Below are 20,107 nucleotides of genomic sequence, written 5' to 3'. Positions count from 1 at the left end.
GCATTTCGATGGAGGCGAAATGCTAGGGCCGCGCGTCCTGTGCGATGTCAGTGCACGTTAAAAAACCGCAGGTGGTCGAAATTGTTCCAGAGACCTCAACTACGGCATCTCTCATAGCCTTATTCATTATGAGACATTAAAACTCCAAAACAAACCAAAGAGCATCCCCGACAATAAACAGACGATTGGGACTAGTTGGTTCTGTCCGTCGTCTCTCTCTCTTTCTCCCAAGTTGTTTCGTCATAGCGCTACCCACTGCAAAAAAAAAAAAATTAATGAGATCAACTTTTGCACGCAGCCATACACACGTCTCTTTCGTTGGACTACTGGGTCATAAAAGGCCACACACACGAGAAAGGCGCTCCTTTGAAGTGCTACATTCAGACACTTGCAGAAGGTTACAAAGTGAGTTACGAGTAATCCATGCAGCTGCAGTTATGTTTTAGCATAGCGCAATTACCCGGAGCCGTGAACTACCTTCACTACAGGAAGTTTCCACATAGTTGTCATAGTGTTTTTCCTCCCTCCTTGAATAGTAGTTTTGTACTGTGGTCAAGGTGCCACATGCTCCTCAAAATAACAAAAGCAAACCAGGTTATTCATTCGGGGTGACAATGTGCGGCTGTCACTATCTATTTTAGGAAATTCTGTGACTACGTGCTCGTTCACTGCGAGGACAAGCACCGTAAACGATAAAGCCATGCTCCGAATTGATAAAACAGCATGCCTTTGCTGGGAGAATAGCAGAGGCGTTTTCAACTCAAAACAATTGCAAACAGAGGCCGTCTCATCAATCGCTACCTCGAGTAAATTGAACAGCCAAGTACTCCACCAGCGAAAGCCCAGCCAGGAAGCACCAATGGCTTTTCTCCAGCCACTTCCGGGTTAGAACGCACAGCTTTGACATGATAGGTGAAAACATCTCTGCGGTCAATCCATTTTGCTGTTGTATGATGCTATCGTTCCATTGGGACTTTTTATTGCTTTGTTTAGGGTTCGTACTTTTTCTTAAGCAACCAGAGGACGCGAACTGTCAGCTCATATGGTTCTGCTTTTCAAAAAAGCTGACAGTTACCTGAAAGAAGCCCTAGGGTAGGCGCTAGTGCCGCAAGTTTAGCGGCTTTTCTGTATAAAGGGCCATTTACCACATGTCAGTGCTTTTGCCAAAACGAGCATTAACGCGCTTCTTTTGCACTGAAACACTTTTGTGATTTACGGTCCTGAAATGTTTTGCGGGCGTTGAAGCTAAAATGTATTCAGGATGCGGCTCAAGAAAAAATATTGCGTCAGCCCATATTCAGCCAACAGGTGGGACACTTTTTTTGTGTGCGTCTCTGTTTAAGCATGGTGATAGGATTGTCTTGCAGCTCCTATGGTGGAGTTATTTCTTCTGTGCCTAATGGTATGAAGCTTTCGTATTTTTATCTCTCAGTTTTGCCTTTATCCGGTCAGTGCCTGCCGGGGCAGAGACAGAGAGATTTCGTTTTTCTAAAAGAAATGATAAATACTTCGTGGACGCAGCTTCGCTGGTTACCCATGGAGATATATTTCCGTATTCAGTCAAGGTGCTCTTCTCGGAGACAGAAGAATTAAAACGATTAAGTAGGTCTTGATTAAATATTTTTTTGTGATATATTCATATGATGTGAGGCAGTTATGCATGTAACTTGTGCATTAAGGTATACTAGTGCTGGTCCTCTAGAACCGTTACTCGGTAGCAGTTTATGAAGCTGAAAAAACTCCTTTTTATTTTGCTATAATACCTTGAAACGATGTTTGTTTAAGCGCTCAAGAGGACCCGCAATTTCTAGATAAATTGTTAAACAGTGCCTGAATTTTGAGTGCATTGAATCCTCGTTAAGGAAAAAACAAGGAAACCCACTCTGAAAATAAGCGGCTTTAAGTTCGCGTTGTCTCCCGGAAGGCAAATATAAAAAAATTGGCATTTCTGCTGTCATACGTAGAACGGTCCATCATAGAGTAAAAGGTGGCCAGAAATTACGGTACAAGAAAATTGATGCTAGAAAAAACTTGGTGCCATGAAAAGTGCTTCTAAATTCAAAATATTTTTTTTGTGTTAACGCCTGCTTCCAACCTGCTGCAGTTTGCAGCCGACTCATTCAAATTTCTCCCGCAACCGAACCCACTTTCTTTCTCTTTTTTATAATAATTAAACTACTTGAGTCACTAAACCGCTCTTTCTTTTTTCATCCCTCTTGTTTATGTATAATTTCACTGGCAGCATACAGTTTTCAGCTCGCTTGATGTAGATATATTTCCTTATCCTCTGCTTGTTCATCATATATACCCTCGTGATCAACGGATTCGTGCACTACGCATTGCAAACCGAGGGGCGACGTTCATCTATCCACACGTCGCTTGAATCCGACATTTAAACGATTCAAAAGCTTGGACTGGACGGCGAACTTCTGGACGAATGTCCGAGTTGACAGCTTGCGTCGTCAATTCTCGCCTGCCGGATGCGTGATTTGTTTTTATTTAGTTTTTATCAATTCGTCTGCCGCGCATAGCCAGCCGTGCGCAGAGTGAAAGACAACGGACAGCACAGGCGAGACCGAAGTCGTTATGTGGAAGAGACAAATGCCGTGCGATATTTATAGAGAGTAGACAGACAATCCATCGAGGGCCATCTTATCTAAGAACTTGTCATTAGGAAAGAAGTCGCACCAAAGGCTAAACACGTGTGCACGCTCGGGTTTAATTTATTCTTTGCATTCGCCGTGTGGGTTGCGAAAGTTCTGCCAGCCAATAAGCAAAGGCCTGTTCCAATGGCGAGTAATGTAGTGCAGTGCGCACTCGCTTAGGTGATCCCGCAGAGTAAGTTGTACAATTCTCTGTTCCTTTTTACTGCACACCGTTATCCCCACCTTGATGAACAAAAAAAAAGTAGATGGTCTGTAATTGTAGATAGGTGCTCGCTATATAATGCATAAAAAATGATCACCAAGAAGCAAGATAAAGCTGAAAAAGAGGATAAGGAAGTGAATATTAAGAAAAATTGTATACTTCGGGTGAAAGTCTTCTTGATTATCGTTGTTCAGAGTGCGAACATGCAGGTGCGCTCGGAAACATTAAACCATCTACATGCAATCAAACAACCCCTTGCATGACCGAAACGATGATGTAATAATTTGTTGCAGCCCACAGCCGCGTTCATGACGCCCAGGAAAATAAAGTTTAAACGCGCCACTTATACTTGAGCGTTACAGAGCGCGTCGTACTTCAAATGGAAGTTTTGGCTGAGAATACGGGGACTATTAATGCGACAGCATTAGAATCTTCACTGGCGAAAAAAACCCGGCGGCGTCCGGCGTCGTCTGTCATAAATTTTTCTGTTTGGTCGTTGTGGTGTGTGGCGCCAAGAGACCACGTTACATGGCTGAATTCGAAGATGTGCCGGTCACGTGACATGGCCGAGCGCAGTGGTAAGATCGGTGTCAGTTGTCAGGCGCGCTTGCTTGTGTGCAGACATGTCTATACACATAGACACGTTCGGGGATGAGGTTATAGTGGAGCCATAATCAATGCCGCTTGTGTATACAGTAGGATAAAATCTCCGCAAGTTGAGAGAGTCACAACGGAACCATGTGGCTGAAGATGGCATCTCTGCTGCTGCGCAGGCCCTGCGTATGCCGCGAGCCGCAATGCAGCGGGAGGAGAAGCAGGCCGGACTCCGGAATTGCATACTACTGCATTCTCAGCATCTAACGTAAATCAGCGCCTTCCAAACTTTTTCTTTCAGTTAAACCCCTAAGGAAGCCATTTCGTGAAGTTTCCTTCCAGAAGCCCAGTCATACTTTCCTGTCCCCAAATGATTTGATCTCTTTGCTGCTGCTGTGTACAAGAGCCAAATTTCGGTGATGTTTTGTGAATGCGCACATTTATTGTGCAATAAATAGGAATTTGAACTCGTCTTTTTACCGCAGGAACTTGATCTACACGTTCTGAGCGTTCTTGGAAACTTCTTATTTTTGTCCTGTTCGGCCGATTTTCCTACTTTAAATCAAATTAAACGTCCCCGCTCCCCCTTTCTTTTTTTTTTAACACAACGCTGAAGGTAGGAGGATTCAACCAACGCGTAGAGTGCCTTTCAGCCAGTCCCGTGGCGGCTTGCCGCGCTGCCACCGCCGGAGTGATAAGTAACGCAAGGAGTCCGCACGTATTTTTAATTCCGTAGGCCTAATTAACGGCTATGTTGTCTGCGACTGAGACTATTTATTCACAGAAACCAGAAAAATCAAATAAACGCGACAGCGAAGCCCAACAAGGTGGCGGTTTGGGCTTGTTGGTAGTGCATGATGTATAAAATAGCGCAACATCAGACAAGGACAGCGAAGCCACCACGGGACTGGCTGAAAGGACTCCACGCGTTGGTTGACTCCTCCTATATTCAGCGTTGAGTTCAAAAAAAAAAGGAGGCAGCCGGGACGTTTAATTCGATTTAAACTAGGAAAATCGGCCGCACAGGACAATAATTCGCAGTTTGTAAGAATGCTGGGAACGTGTAAATCGAGCTCAGAGACCAGTTCAGATGCCTCTTTCGTGCAACTTTAAATGGCCCAGCGTCACATTCATTAAGAAAAGTTCTGCTATTCCCCGCATTGCATGTACAATGCTGCAAGCACTGATGCGTGCTGCTGGTTCAGATGTCAAGTTTCAAGTGAACTTAGATAATTAGGTTACGGCACTAACATAGCGAAGCTGCTGCCTACAGCACTTCCGGTAGTCTGCGAACCGCTAGCTCCGGAGCGGATTAATTAATGTGGTGCATTTAGGCGCTCTTCAGCCCGGCACAAAAAACAAAAAAACGAAAATAAGTCCTAGCAGGAAGCAAAAAACAGGGAAGGCGTTTAATTGACGCAGGCATTCGACTCGGTAGAGAAAATGAGAGGAGGCCACAGGTGAGCAAACGGCGAGGACGAAGCGTTTTAATGAGGAACGGAGGTCAGCTTATAACCAGGTTATGCTGGCTTGGTCCATTCCGCACTACGCGCCGAGAGATTGCTGGTTAAATCGTCTTTGCATGTAACTATTATAAATCTCTATAACATTTATCTGTGTTGTATTGTCTCCACTTTTCCCTCGAGCTCACACTAATTTAATTTACCCCTTAGGAAAGCTGTGTGATACAATACTGTGTATTATGCGCCATGCCATATGTGCGTAGTCGCGATAGGACTCGTACCAGCATACAAAATTAACACACGGGCTTAATGGAATGGATGTATGCAATATACGCTGCAGGGACCTTAACTGGGGATTCGAGAGCCGCTGGTTAGGCCCTCTGCCTGGTTGACTAGCCTACACATGAAAATGATCTGAATATTTGTTAGTTCATGATTATTAGCAAGTGAACTCCGTTGGAACATTTTTTCTCTTACATGCCATTCGGACGTCCTTGTGGGTGCTTTAAAAGCGGCTTCTTATTATGCACAACCATACGCGACTCGTTTCCCACCTGATTTAAACAAAAACCACAAGACTGAAATCGTGCGACGTATTTCGCCCAATGGCAGTGCGTGCTGCTCTAAATTGGGCCTAAACACGCGATAACTACGTACGCCCATTGAGTTAAGTTCATGAGAGAATAACGGGGACTGTTTTAAGCGTGAGGTGTGTTTTGAGCGCTTAGCCTAGCAAGGACTGACCCTCAGCACTTTTTTGAGGAATCTGTTGCTGTCTGGTATAGCTTTGAAGTAAATATTCCCTTATTTCTCATGAGACATGTCCCTTCTCTCGCGTAAACGTTCCTCGTTATAAGTTCAATTTCTAAACCGCGACCCATTATGAATACGTTTTGCGATGTAGGCATTACTGTGTCTAAGTATGTGGATTTACCACAGCCGCATGATTCGCTCCAAGACTCAATTAACAAAGCGTCACCGAAGACATGGGGACCGCGTGAGGGAGTAGGACTATGCAGTGGTGCTTCGTTGTTGTCCCCTAATCTCAAATACACGACAGACTACCTGGGCGCTCAGCAGGTCTCAGCAGGTGTAAAATGTCATATCTCTGTTTACGCCCAGCCTTCCTCTATCTATATACTTGTCTTGAACACCAGGAGGTGATATTGTGGATTTTTTTTCAAAAGCCCTGTTCGAGATGGCAAATTGAGAGCTATTGTAGCGCGACAGCGTTAAAAGCCCCGTTATCCAGAAACACCGGTGTAGGCGTTGTCGCCGTTATCTGCGTCGGTGTTGGCGTTGTCGGCGTCGGTGTTGTCGGCGTCGGTGTTAGCGTTGTCAGCGTGGGTGTTGTGAGCGAAAAATTATGGGCATGGTTTTGGCAGGTGATCCCCAGAGAGAAACCTAGGCGGCAGATGGGGCACCTAGGTCACGTAACCTTGTGGCGTCATCACAACCTGCCCGCCGTATTGTGAGCGAACTGCGAACTGCGGCAGGCTGCAATCAAATTAATCATTGATTGCTAGAGTTTGCTCGGTAATAGCAACCTGGGTCGCACAAGCCACACCGGTGGCAGCACCTGCCATCGCAGGGCAGTGGCGCATCGCTTAACCGCGGCACGACTGCGCGAGGAGTGGCATGAGGTCCTCCCGGTATCTATGAATGTTATGTAGGAAATGACCGATTCTGCATATATGAGCATTAGCCCATTTACCTACTGCGTCATAGCCTTAATGAGGAGCTTAAGTGTACCTTCCAATTATATTTTAACTCTCGACTGAGTAGGAAATGATAATTTTTCTATACGTGCGACGTGACGGTTACAGCGTGAGTATATTGACTCTGTGTCGCTCACCCCCTAGTGGTGATCAGTGTTTTCTCTTTTAAAAGTTACACCTGTAACTTCAAAAGTTAAGCCGCCGTACCTGTGCGCTGCCGCTAATGCTTTGCTGTTTCCCACAATAATTCGTTGATTACGGATATATTCGCAAAAATAGCAAATATTCGTCAAAACATTCGATTCATTTTCGCTTACGGTCTAATGCTAACGGTCATACGCCATTCAGTTTTAGGGCACTATTCGTGTTCGATTCAGCATCAAAGCTGCAGTTTTCAAATTCGAACTTATTGTGCAAAATTGCTTTTCGCGCACTCCTAGAAACGATACTCGGACTGATTCTGCACACAAGGTGTAAATCCTGAAAAATTTATTTACTTGGCTTATGGTCGTTAATCTTGCCTAAATCATTTTCAGGTCTAGCAATTTGGGACAAAAATTTTGAAAATTGGAAAATTGTAAGAATATTTTTACGGTAATATTGACGGTAATGGCCCATTCTTTTAATCTGTAGCAGAATTTTTCTTTTAAGGTGTCTCCATCGGTCGCATTGAACAGTTTAGGCTGACATAGAAAACCTATGGGCATGGGCATGTGCATTTGAGAATAGGAAAAACGTTAATAAAAAAACTGAAGACGCCGTCCGGTGATCTGCAGATATATTTATAGTTATACTGAAATATTTCATTATATGAAAAATTGCGTTCATAAATGGTTTGCCGCTCAAAAAAGCTTTTGCCCAGAATTGGTGGCTATGTTAAGGAAAATTCTATGAACAGGTATCGGTATACAACACGGTTTCTTGGAACAATATGCTTTGTTCTCAAGAAACGAGCAGTTTTAACTGCAGTCCGTGGGTGCACCTGAAAATATTTCTCGCTCTGAAGGAAAGTGCATGTAGCATAAGCAAAGTATCTTTGGGTAAGATACCCAAGATAAGATAACATACCAAGGACCAACCCGTAGGTTGCGGAAGTGCTGTAATTTGTGGCTTCTCCATCATTACACAAATAGCTCTAAATGTCAGCTGGAAGATTTTATCGCTGAGAGACGACCATGGCGACATGCGCTTATCTAAGCGGTTCGAAAAATTAGCAACATAGGCTAAAAAAATCTTCCCATTGCTACGAACCTTAGTTGCCAAACTTCGCTAGGCGCTTTAGTCGGCGTCTCAATTAATTATCTGCGTTGCATAATTTCATTTAAAGATAAGAATTTTTCACGAGACGATCTGAATATTATAAAAATTCAAGCAGCAACTTTACTGCTAGTCTCCTTTGTAGATTAGGGTTAATTTCCGCAAGCATAAAAATAAGGCTTATTAATAGCCTTACAGTTACCGACGCCCACAAAAAAAAAAGAAAAGTTCTGAATGTAGCCAAGCTCCCAGCATACATTAAAAAAACAGGTGTTGATTCTTATTTGTTATTAGGAGATGGCATTTAATAAAAGATCTTAGAGAAGCTAGCATCAGCGGTAATTCAGAACCGGAGCACCCATCTAAAGAGCGGTGATTAATTATGTCGACTTATTCGTCTTAAGCGTACTTGAAGCCAGGTCATTAAACATTTATCTTGCCTTCTTTAAAATCAGTCTTCAAAATCAGTCTGTGTAATATTTTTACTGTGCTACCTAAAACTATAGCCAGGTTTATAATCAAATGACACTTGACGACTAGAAATCCTCGCCACAGCGCTAAACTACGATTCTGCGAAAGGCAGTCAGCACGAGGTAGCCAATAAATAAAACTGCGAACACCACAGCATTACTTCAGACCGTTTATTATGAAAAAAGAAGTTTGGAGATATTGCTTACAATTTCTTTAAAAAAAAACATAGGTTGTGTGCATGTGTACATATATTGTCCTTGAACGAACTTATCATAGGTAAGAAATCATATTTGGGAACGGCGGAACGGCCTAGTAAGTTCCTCCAATATAAATAGCAAGAGAATAAATAGTCACTCATTATAAAAAGCATGTGACTTAACACGTATCCTGCGGGACAGAAAGGAAGAATGAAACTATATTTTGCAGACGTGTTGCTGCCTTGGCTGAGGCCAGGACTGCCATGTGCATGTGCACGTGAATGACATGTGCATGCGATTAATAACTGAGCAAAATTTCACGTGACTCAAGGAATATGTACTTATCCGCGTTTCCTGCTCTTTGAAATACTGAACCTGTCTTGGAATACTGAAGTAATGGCAGGAAGTCTTTCTGACCACGCGCCCAAGGACGTACCAAGCACTGCTTGCTCTTGCTATGCGGAGAATTGCTTTAAAAAACGAAGCAACAGTTCGGGGGTGGCCTCTCATTCATCCTTAGCTCCAGTGCTTTCCCTATTAACGCAGATAGCAGATTTCCACAAGCCTGTTATCTCTATTTTATTGAACAAGAAAGTGACGGACGGCGCGAGAAAAGTAAATGGCGGTGATTGGTTTCTTAACTCGACGGGCAGCAAACTTAATGTGTTATATTGGTGAGGAAATACTGAATAAAGGAGCGTCCGTAGGAGGTAACCAAATAGTTTTTTTTTCCTGCGAGCCCTGATTACAGAGAAGCTGTGTTATGGCTGCCCAACGCAAGATAAGGAAGGAGGAGCGCAACCGAGCGTCTTAGCATTGTTCAAGGAATTTATCGACCACTGGTTTAATACTTCTGGAAGGAAGTCAGCTGCTTCCTGTTATTAACGAATAACTCGCTACGAGAGGAATTACGACCTCAGTCTTACATGACACCCAGGGGAACCACAAAATAGGCCTCACTCCGCAATGTTTACGACAAACGTTAATGAGTATTTATGCTGTCTGGAACAGGATGTACCTCTCTGCAAACCGCGGGAAACGAAGAACAGAACACTGATGTTTTCTTTCTAGCGCCACCTACCTCATCAGCTATAAAAACACACTTTTCTCCTAATATGGAGGGCAGCTGTAAGCAACAGCGAGGAAAGGCAGCGCAAAAAAATGACAACGAACGCGAAAACCAGGCAGGACTGGCGCTCTGCGTGCTGCCTCTCCTCACTAGGCAAACAGACAAACAAGCCGAAACCAGAGCTCGATCTCTATATTTGATGCTTCAACCCACACACCACGCCGAACTCAACAGTTCGGTTCATTCATAGCACCTGTTCGGTTGTTCCAGTGCCGACAGTAAGCAAAACACACGAAACATTGTTCTGCGTCTAATGCGTAACATAAAGCGTGTGTGTGCATGGGCGTGCGTGCGCGCTTTCGTCTGGATGCACCCAATCACACACGCCTCCGTACGAATGACTACATAGTATAGTCTGCAAAGAGCAAATTTCGTTAAGCACGCTCAGAAAGCACGAAGAGAGCAATTGGTGTTCCGACTGTCTGTCGACTTTTTTTTATTCACTCTTAGGTAATAAATGCATTGTGCTAGTTAGTATAATATCGCAAACTTCATATAATTTTAGTGGCTTTAATAGGGCATGAAGTGAATGCGGAAATCTCGATGATGAGTAAACAACAGTTTGGATTTCTGGCTAAAAATAGGTACCTTAGTTTGTTGATAATGAGAGGATGAAGGTAGTCACTGAGCAATTTTTAAGTTTAATGACAAGGTTGAATGACGTCATTTACCGCCGTACTTAAATCACTGCTTGCACACTCAAGAGTACTCTTTGAGTCATACTTGCGCATTTTACATTCGTTGCACCACTTTGCAGCTTTCTTAACTGGTCCTTGTCCTTTGACCAATTTATGGCAACGGGAAATCCAATATCTTTTTTCAATACAGTAAAGGAAACTGGGGCACTAAATGTAACATGACCAATGTTGGAACTGCAGATTTCGGATGGTCACTGAAAGAAAAAACTACTAAAGAAGCGCTCAGGTTTTAAAAGAATATTTGCTCTTTTTACGTGTAACACATAGTTGTCACAGCACAGAACGACAGTATTGGTTTGATGGCTTTTTTTGACAAGTGTTCTCCGCTTCGTTTTTAGTTGTATCTGACTAAAATGCGTCTGCAATAAGAAGAAGGCTGTAGATAACACTAAGGCACTAAATCTGTTTTGTTATAAGCTCCACAAATGCCGTATTCCTCAGCGGCTATGAAACCATATGTAGTTCTGTCTCCTGTATTTCAGAGGCTTTATTTTTCAACTTCAAACAGTTCTGAGCACTACTGCATTACTGTGCAGTACACCAGTAGATGATCAGACAACCACCGACAACTGCATGCACAGGGCGCATTCCTTTCTGAAAGCGTGCAATTCTTGCGCCACCCAATACGGTTCTGCTGCCTATTTATTCCTAAGACTGAGTTTTTCATTATATATTTTATGGAATAGACAGAGTTGGAATATTTCCCCACTTTGCCACAGCAGTAGTAATGATAAGCTTTATTCATAGCAGTGACACTAGAGTAGCGGTGATAATTACAAGGAGTGAAACCAGTCACCCGGTTCTGGATAGAGCATCTCTTGACTGGAGCTCAGACACATGCAGTGTATTCCAACTTAGCACGAACCAAAGATTTGTAAAGAAGTATTTTTACAGAACTTGAATAAAAATCAAAATTGCGGAGTATGTAATGCAGCATGCGATTAGGCTTGTTAGTTATATAGTCTACGTGCGCCTTCCAAGAGAGATAAGAAGACATTGGCATACCTAGATATTTGTAGGAGGGCACAGACTCGATGTTGTTGTTATTTACACGGTATGAGGCATAGTATTATTATGACAATAAACACACATATTCTTGGATTTGTTGGGGTTTAGATACATTTCACACATGTTAGCCAAGTCAAAAGCGTGGTTAGTATCGGAATGAAGAAAAGCTACATCAGAGCCACTATTAACTTCGTGGTATATGACGCAGCCGTTGATTTGATCAGAAAAGCAAAGGCCTCAACATAGAGTTTTGTGCCACGCCCGATTCAGCAGGCGAACTCAATGAGTAGTCGTTATAAGCTCTGACAAGCTATGAACGATCAATGAAAAAAGAATGCAAGCACGCAGGAAAATTTGTATAAAGATTAAGTTTACTTAGTTTTTAAAAAAGAAGTTCATGAGAAACATTTTCAAATACTTTAGAAAAATCTAGGAATATACAACTGGCGTTCGAACAGTTGTCAACGACGCAATTTAGATTATGCGTAAACGATAAAAGGCGACGTTCACAGGAATCTTACCTTTAAAACTGTAAAAAATACACAGCTGTTAGAATGATACGAGGTGAGAGTAAATGGCACGCTTCATGATCTTACATAGCATGTTCATAAGTGAAATGCGTCTATAAAATAAATGAAGATCTGAAGAGATGTTCCAGAATCTGGGAGTCCTCGACACACTACCTGGCAATGCGCAAAAACGAGACCCACTATCTCCATGATACAATTTTCCTGCAACCTGCGGTTTCAGTCTCACTCAGTTTCATAAAAAACAAACTCCACAACAACAGGTACAAGAATTTCTTGCACTAGAAGAAAAATACAGCAGCTTAGCGGACTTGCATACCGATGGTTCAAAAACAGTTGTATATTCTGGAAGCGCAGTGGAACGGGCGAATTCGTAAGAAACAATGACTTCCACAGTGCGCATTTGTCTTCACTGCCAAATGTTACGCAATCAGAGCGCCCATTGTTAAAATAGTAAATGAGAATCTCACAAACAGTATTATGTACACAGACACGCTAAGCGTACTTACAGTTCTTCATTCTAGAAATACAACCACTCCGCTGATTGGTGACATATTTTAGCAACAGCCATAGCTCAAGGACAAAACATGACACTCTGCTGGGCCCCGAGTCATGCCAGAATAAAAGGCAATGAGAGAACAAACTTTTGCGCTCCTCAAGCGCGTCGCAAGCAGATAGAGAAAGTAAATATCTCTTTAAGGATTACAGGAACTTAGTACCACGTAAATTAAGAAAAGTGAGCTAAATAATAAAAGGTACTTGATAAAGTCAATTTTAGGCGAATGGAAGTCTTGCACATACCAGGAACGTCTCAAGAAAGTGATTCTCTGCCGGCTTTGTATAGGCCACACACAACTTACACACAATTTTTTGCTGACTAAAGAAGGCAAACCGCTATGCGAATCATTAAATTATGAGCTAACAGTAAATCATATTGTATTTTCTTACAGGAAACTGGAAGCGCTAAGGAAAACAATTTGCTGTGTTTTACAATGACGACATACAGCTCGATCCAAAATTTCTCTTAGGTGAAAGTGGTCTTGTGGATTTGTCCTGTATTGTGAGGTTCTTAAAAAAACAGAAAAGTTTAAAACTATGTGTAAAGTAGAGAAATTGTTTCAAATAAAGAAACTAACAGACTTCTAACCACATGTATGGCGCACGATAGCCTCAATCGTTTATGCGCCATAAAACACAACACGACACAAAACTTCCGAAATGCTGCCCAGTGCTGTTATCCTCGCGCTCCTTTTGCCTTTTACATCTGACCTTTCTTAAACATGTTCAAAATAGCCAAGTTCTACTCTATTATCTTCAACGGGAATCCAAGCAGCACAGTGTCACCCATTTTCTCTGGTTTCTGGTTTCGTGAGTCCCTGATTGAAGCTAATGGCTAAACATTTGCAGCAATATTACAGGATACAAAGTCCTACAAAAAGTGGTGAAGTTCAAACGCGAACGGCTCATTTAATTTCGGCCGTTTTGGGCATAGATATTGAGTTTTTTCTCTGCGAAATCAGGATAGAGAAAAATGGCCAAAGTGTAATAACCACTGTCCAGAGAGTGCGGAACACAAAGTTTACTTGCACGTTGCAGGAGAGTGATGTCTCGAATTTTTTTATATTTCTTGTGCCTTGCACGAGGTATCATGTTTGATATCTGCCTCTCGCGCCGAATTGTGAGAACTAAGCGTCAGGGTACCGTGTACTCAGACTTGGACTCGGATCTTCCACTACGACTTTGCTTATCAGCCAAGCAAAGCTGTTGGGTGTGAGAATGTTTCATTTTTATTGTAAATTAAGAGTCAGTAAATATCTCTTTTTAGTTAGTAACTACTACCAGTAGAGCGCACACCGACAAAAAAAAACTGTGTTAATCATCCATGTCGGCGCGCCTTCTGAATGCCTTCGGTGAAAGAAATGTGCGGCAATATCAAATTACTAAATTGAAACTACTACTACAAATGTCGTAATGTGGCAGAAATATATATTTTATGTTATGAATTACTGTTTACTGCAATTGGCAGCTAACGGTGCATCGCAAATATGAAGATGCGTGCCACCTGCATATAAGCAGTGATGATAGACACGCTCGAAACCTTGCGGAATGAAATCAACTTTAGTTTTTTTTGAAAATTGTAAGTGCTCATTCTTTCCTCACTGGCATATTTTTTTAATGCTCTTGTCTACTATGATACAAGCAACTGCTATTAGCCTACGATGCATGACTTCGCACGAAAAGTTCATCCACGGGAATAAAACGAGCCGGCTTTCTTTTGAACTTGAATTGTTTGTCATATCCAAGCAAAGGCGTTTTCAACGAACGGTTCGAAAACATGCGATGTAGCTCGGGAAAACAAACTCTCTCACTGAGCGCGAGAAAAAGGCAAAAAGAGATTGTTTCAGCTCTTTCCCATGTTCCAGAAACGTTCCTCGCAAATAAATCCACTCGGAATTTTATGGAGTGATAGCACCTTCATCCATCTGCGACAGAGGGCACCGGTAGCTGCAGCAGGCATTTGAGCACGCTTTCCATCGCACTGCGGTGCTGCTGTGCAGTACCGCTTCGCTTTTATTTTGACGGAGTGGCTCAACGAGCAGAAACGCCGCCTATTAACATTGAGTTCCCCATCCTGAGGTAAATGAATCACTTTCACTAGGACGTTTCATCTTCGAGAAGGAGTACTTGCTGTTGGGCTAGTTTGTTCATCATGAAGTTGAATGGCGCAAGGGAACGAACACGGGAAGACACAGACACAGAGAGAGACAGAAAGTGAGTTGGTAGCAGGCGCTCTTTCTCTCTCTGTGTCTTCCTGTGTTCGTTCCCTTGCGCCATTCAACTTTATTTCGAGAAGGAGTGGCCTGTTTATGATGTTCGCGCTCCGATACAGGAAATTGATTTCCACGAAAGCTTTCAGCGACTGCGATATTGTGCTCGATAAGCGCTTTTAGGAGGCGTAAATCAAAGTGGACCTCAAACAAGATGCTCTGAAAAACATTTAGAGCTAGGCTAGCAGCTGAGCGCATGAATCTGCGAAAGCTGTTATAGCTTTGTCTTAGCAATGAGTATAGCGCCCTCTATTCTGTTTCGAACCACCCTCAGGAATGCGTATTCCTCCTGCCTCGTCATAGTCTCGTCCATCCACCTTGGCCACCCTCTTCTCCGCTCTCTGCATAACCTCCCAAACTGATATACTCGGGGACAACTTCTTTATTTGGCAAACTCAGTATAGGCAAGGCCTCAAATAGAAGAAGGAGACGGGCTTTACCCCATTGCCCTGTTGTCGATCGTTCCGCTCTCCCGTTCACCCGTGCGCACCCCTTCCATTTCCTGTATAGCCTCGGCAACATTGCAAAGCAAAGTTGTCTCCGAGTATAGACCAACCGCGCCTCCCACTCTCTCTCTCCCTTTCTTCTCGCATTTCACTTCCCTCTTCTTCCGTAAAAGTGGTGAGACCAATTTTCCTTTCCTTTCCAACTGCTTGCCGTGGCAATGGTTGGCAGGTAGCAGTTGAAGGAAAATTTATTGAAATAAATGACTTTGAAAAATAAATGTTATTAATTAAGCAAAATTAAATTAATTCACTAAGTATGTAGTGAAACAGACTCCACGGTAGAATGCAGGGCTATATGCCTAAACCAAAGCTATAAAAACTTCCGCTGCAAAGCACAAAAAATGGCAGTTCTGCAATTCTGTTTGCAGCGGAAGGCGCTAAAAACGGCAGTTCTGCAATTCTGTTTACCCGCCGCGGTGGCTCAGTGGTTAGGGCGCTCGACTACTGATCCGGAGTTCCCGGGTTCGAACCCGACCGCTGCGGCTGCGTTTTTATGGAGGAAAAACGCTAAGGCGCCCGTGTGCTGTGCGATGTCAGTGCACGTTAAAGATCCCCAGGTGGTCGAAATTATTCCGGAGCCCTCCACTACGGCACCTCTTCTTCCTTTCTTCTTTCACTTCCTCCTTTATCCCTTCTCTTACGGCGCGGTTCAGGTGTCCAACGATATATGAGACAGATACTGCGCCATTTCCTTTCCCCCAAAACCAATTATTATTATTATTATTATTATTATTATTATTATTATTATTATTATTATTATTATTATTATTATTATTATTATTATTATTATTATTATTATTCTGTTTCATAAAGCAGTCCGATATTTTGGCGCTTGCTAGTCCATTGTTTTCGATATGTTTGTTATGAAGTGCAATAGAAATATTTTTGCTTGTCGTGCCCTCTCACCAGCTACGAGTAAATTACCTGGTGAGCGTTTGGTTCCACCCGTGTGTATTTTTATTGCAGTTTGAAATTTATTACCGCTTAAAGAAACGCGCTTCTAGCCCAGAGTATCAGTACCCTGCCTCAAGTACCACCCCCACGCGACATGTTCTGGGTTCCCCACCCACAAGCATGAAAGGTGTGGAGTCCCATGGCGAGGCGCGAACAACGTTATGTTTAGCGTTTTGCTTCCCTTTAGACTGGTTTTAGGCATAGATCGCTATCGCTTCTTGTATGCTGCTTGCATTTTACGACGGTTGCTGGATACTGAGCTTTTAGATTGAAACGAATCTGCAGCGAGTAAACGGCGCTTACATGAGATCATCACAGAATGTGCTCATTACACACAAAATTCTAAATGTTAGAACTAAGCTTCTTGCTATGTGTATGTATGTGTAATGCAATACGAAATGCTTCTCGCAGTCATTTCTGCCGCAAACCTCACGTGCCTGGAACCGTCTTCCCGCAGTAGTTGCTGGGATTGTAAATTGTGAGCAGTTCCGCGTAGCAATAGCTAACATTGTATATTCAGATGCTATTTAAACATTCTTGTAACCAACTGTAAATTCTGTTTTTTATATATTTACCACTCCCCCTCTGTAATGCAACTGGTTCTGAGGGGTAATGTAAATAAATGAATGAATAAATATGTATGAACCGTTTGGTAACAGCTGTTGCCGAGAATGCTGGGAGGTACTTTTCAATTATTCAACTCCCCTCTGGACGCCAAGGAGTGGCAGGAAAACTGATAAGCTAACTCTAGTATTGTATTTGCTTGATCATGGCAATTAAGTGCAAGCTCGTCACCAGCACCTTGTTGACATGAGCTTTTGCCTCATTCATTACCGAGAGTTCTATTCTATCCATTTCTACATTAATTGTTCTTCTTTTGCAGCTTTTCACCCCCTCAGTGGTTCATGAAAAGCGCTTTCCTCGGGAGCTTGGACTTCTTTATTTTCACTCAGTGAAGCTAACGCCTCTGCCCGTCTGCTCACGCAAGTGTCGTGTTTGTGAAAACATGCGCAACTGCAAGCGCGAGCAAGCACTGGTGCAAGCTTTGTCCATCGATTGAATGTACGGGCCCTCAGAGTTTGCACGCGGGGCCTTGGAACAATGACGCCGGCGGGCAGTACTTGTCCTGTGTCTCCGTGCCCTTTTGTCCATAATGTGGCCAGGGTAGAGGCGACAGGATTTTTCCCGCTTCTTTCTCAATCCCCTCAGCTGGAGTTTTCACCCGGAGGAGACTGTGTTCTCGACTGTGCTCCGATTAGCTTTTGAAGCCTATTCTGGTCTGTCATGGGCAGCCGGCATGTCCGTTGAAATCTAGGTGACGCCCTAGGCGACGGCATAAAGGGACGTTGCTGACAACTTTGGTGTAAGACGCCTCGGTGTTCGATACCGCTTTGTTTTTCAGGGCGGTGACATTTCCGCAATTTTGGGGCTCGGGTTGATTCTTTCGCATGATCATCGCAATATTCAGTTGGGTTGATCACTTTAATTTCATGGTTGCATTCTGCAAAAGAAAAAAATGGCTGTGGTTTAGCTCTGGCTAAACGTGGAGTGACGCGATAGCTACAGCTGGCGGAGTGGAACTCGCACAGCCGAATTGTAAAGTCAGTCTTTCGCCGCTCTGTTTTGCTGGGCGTTCCTTTTTCATCTTCATCTTCTTCCCTGGACGTGGATTCGCTATCGGTGGCTAGGCGCGCTGTGCCACCGGCACCTGCTCCACACCACGTGACCAGCCACGGCTCTGCCACGGAGCTCAATGGCTGCCACGCTGAAGGCTCAAAATGCTAGCGTAATGTAGCTATCGCTACAAAATGGCTGTGGTTTAGCTCTGGTTAAACCTGGAGTGACGCGATAGCTACAGCTGGCCGAGTGGAGCTCGCTAAGTCGAAATGCAAAGTCAGTCTTTCACCGCTCCGTTTCGCTGGGCGTTCCTTCTTCATCTACGTCCCTGGGCGTAGATTCACTCTCTTCCCCTCTCCACTCACCCCATCCCCCCACCCAACTCTGTTTCGCCGGCGCGCCGCGCCACCGTATGCTGCTCCACACCACGTGACCAACCGCGCCACCAGACACGGCACCGCCAAGGTGGCCACGGGGAAGCCACGCTGAAGGCTGGAAATGTTAGCGTACTGTAGCTCTCGCTACAAAAGTAATTAGCAAAATAGCCTGGAAACAAATAGTACTTTTAGTTACTTAACAATGTAGTTTTAAACTGTATTGGTTATGGCGAAATCTATGGTGTTGATTGGACAAATTCACTTCAAAAATGCAACAATGTAGGGCATAGTTACGAACAAGCAACACTTCTGAGTGCATATAAGAGTGAGCATTTCGTGTTTCACAGCTGCTAGCAAGGATATGTCTTGCTTGAAGAGTATTATAGATTACCTTTTCGTTGAGTTTATTTGCTTCACACTAAGCTAGGAGGCGTAGCAAAACCCGCTGCGCCCACGCGGAGTGGCTGCAGCAAACTTCGGGCAAACAAAAGGACCGCAATGGGCAGCAGAAGACTGCTCATCGACCTCCATATGTCTGGTTTTCGTCGAGCTTAGACAGTTATAATTCATCTTGAATAATGAACGTCCGCTCGAGCAGCGTATTATTGTCCGCTGCTTTAGACAAGTCTCTTTTTTACCTATTTTTTCACACTGTTAAGGGGAATTGGCATCTAATGCAGCGTAGATATCGCGGCAGCCTCCAGATAATGCAATAAAAGTGGTGTATGGTTTCAGTGGCTGCCCGCTTTAGCATGCTCACTGGCTCGAAGCAAAACGAAGGAAAAAGCCTACAGTAGTATCATAGGAGGCCATTTCCCAATATTCACTGACATTTTCCTTCTTCGCCTTCGTAGAGCCCTAAATAGTATTTTGTTGCTTAAAGACTGGCCGCAAGAATTTTTCCTTTCTGCCAAAATCCATTTTTAATAGGGTTCTGAAATGTGCTCTCTTTTGAAGCCACCCTCGCGCGCGAGTGCATATCCAGCAAAACTTTAGTGCGATATTTTCATCTATTTTTAAGAAATAGTATCCTTGAAGCTGCTGGAGAGCAAGCGGTTATTCGCGGGTACCTGTTTTATAATTTCTGTTTCGTGCTAATACGGACACCACGAAGGCTTGCATCGCGAAGACTTACATTACAAAGACTTACATCAGGAGCTCGGTGCTTTTAATGCGACGGCTTCAGATGTCCCGTTCTCGAGAAGCCGTCGGTTGTGAAACGAAATTTCCATTGACTGAAAATCCCTTGACGGTACCCACAAAGCTGTAATTTGATCTAACCAGTGTTACAAAATTTCTCTGAATACAGAAGACACTTTCTCTAAGACGAAAAAAAGTTGACCGAGCAGGGAATCGGCCACGTCGGAAGGACCGCGAACAGAACAGAAACCAATTACTGAAAGAGGCTCCTAGTAAAATCTGGGAATATTCACATCACACCAATCTGTGTCAACTTCACACGGAGGAATCTCCCCATGTGTATGCGCTGGGACTTCGCTCCAGCCGACAAAAGAAGAAAAGAAGCCAGTGGCCATCAGGATTAAGTCCGGCACCGTTACTCACAGCTGTATACCTCAAATCAGCGCCCCACCCATCTCCAATTCTTTACAACGCCGTATTCTTTCTTTACTCCCATTCAAAGACGCAAACTAACAGTTCCCTGTCAGCCCTGAACAACGAGCCGAGCCAGCTCCGAAACGTCCGGCGATTTAAATTACAAATCTTTCGGTCTGAGTTGTCTTGTACTGTACTTTTTTGCAAAGTTAACGGCCCCTAGAAGGAGCGACGAAATATAAGATGACTGTCTAGAAGAGGGTAACTGTGGCCTGTGTTAGCTGTAGCACAATGTTGGCTTTGCGCATGCTGTTGCACACGGCAACAGTATGCGAGTAACC

The sequence above is a fragment of the Amblyomma americanum genome, chromosome 3 (genome assembly GCF_052857255.1).
Source record: "Amblyomma americanum isolate KBUSLIRL-KWMA chromosome 3, ASM5285725v1, whole genome shotgun sequence".
In the NCBI taxonomy this organism is placed as follows: Eukaryota; Metazoa; Arthropoda; class Arachnida; order Ixodida; family Ixodidae; genus Amblyomma; species Amblyomma americanum.
The sequence above is the reverse complement of the archived record's forward strand: the minus strand, read 5'-3'. Positions refer to the sequence as shown.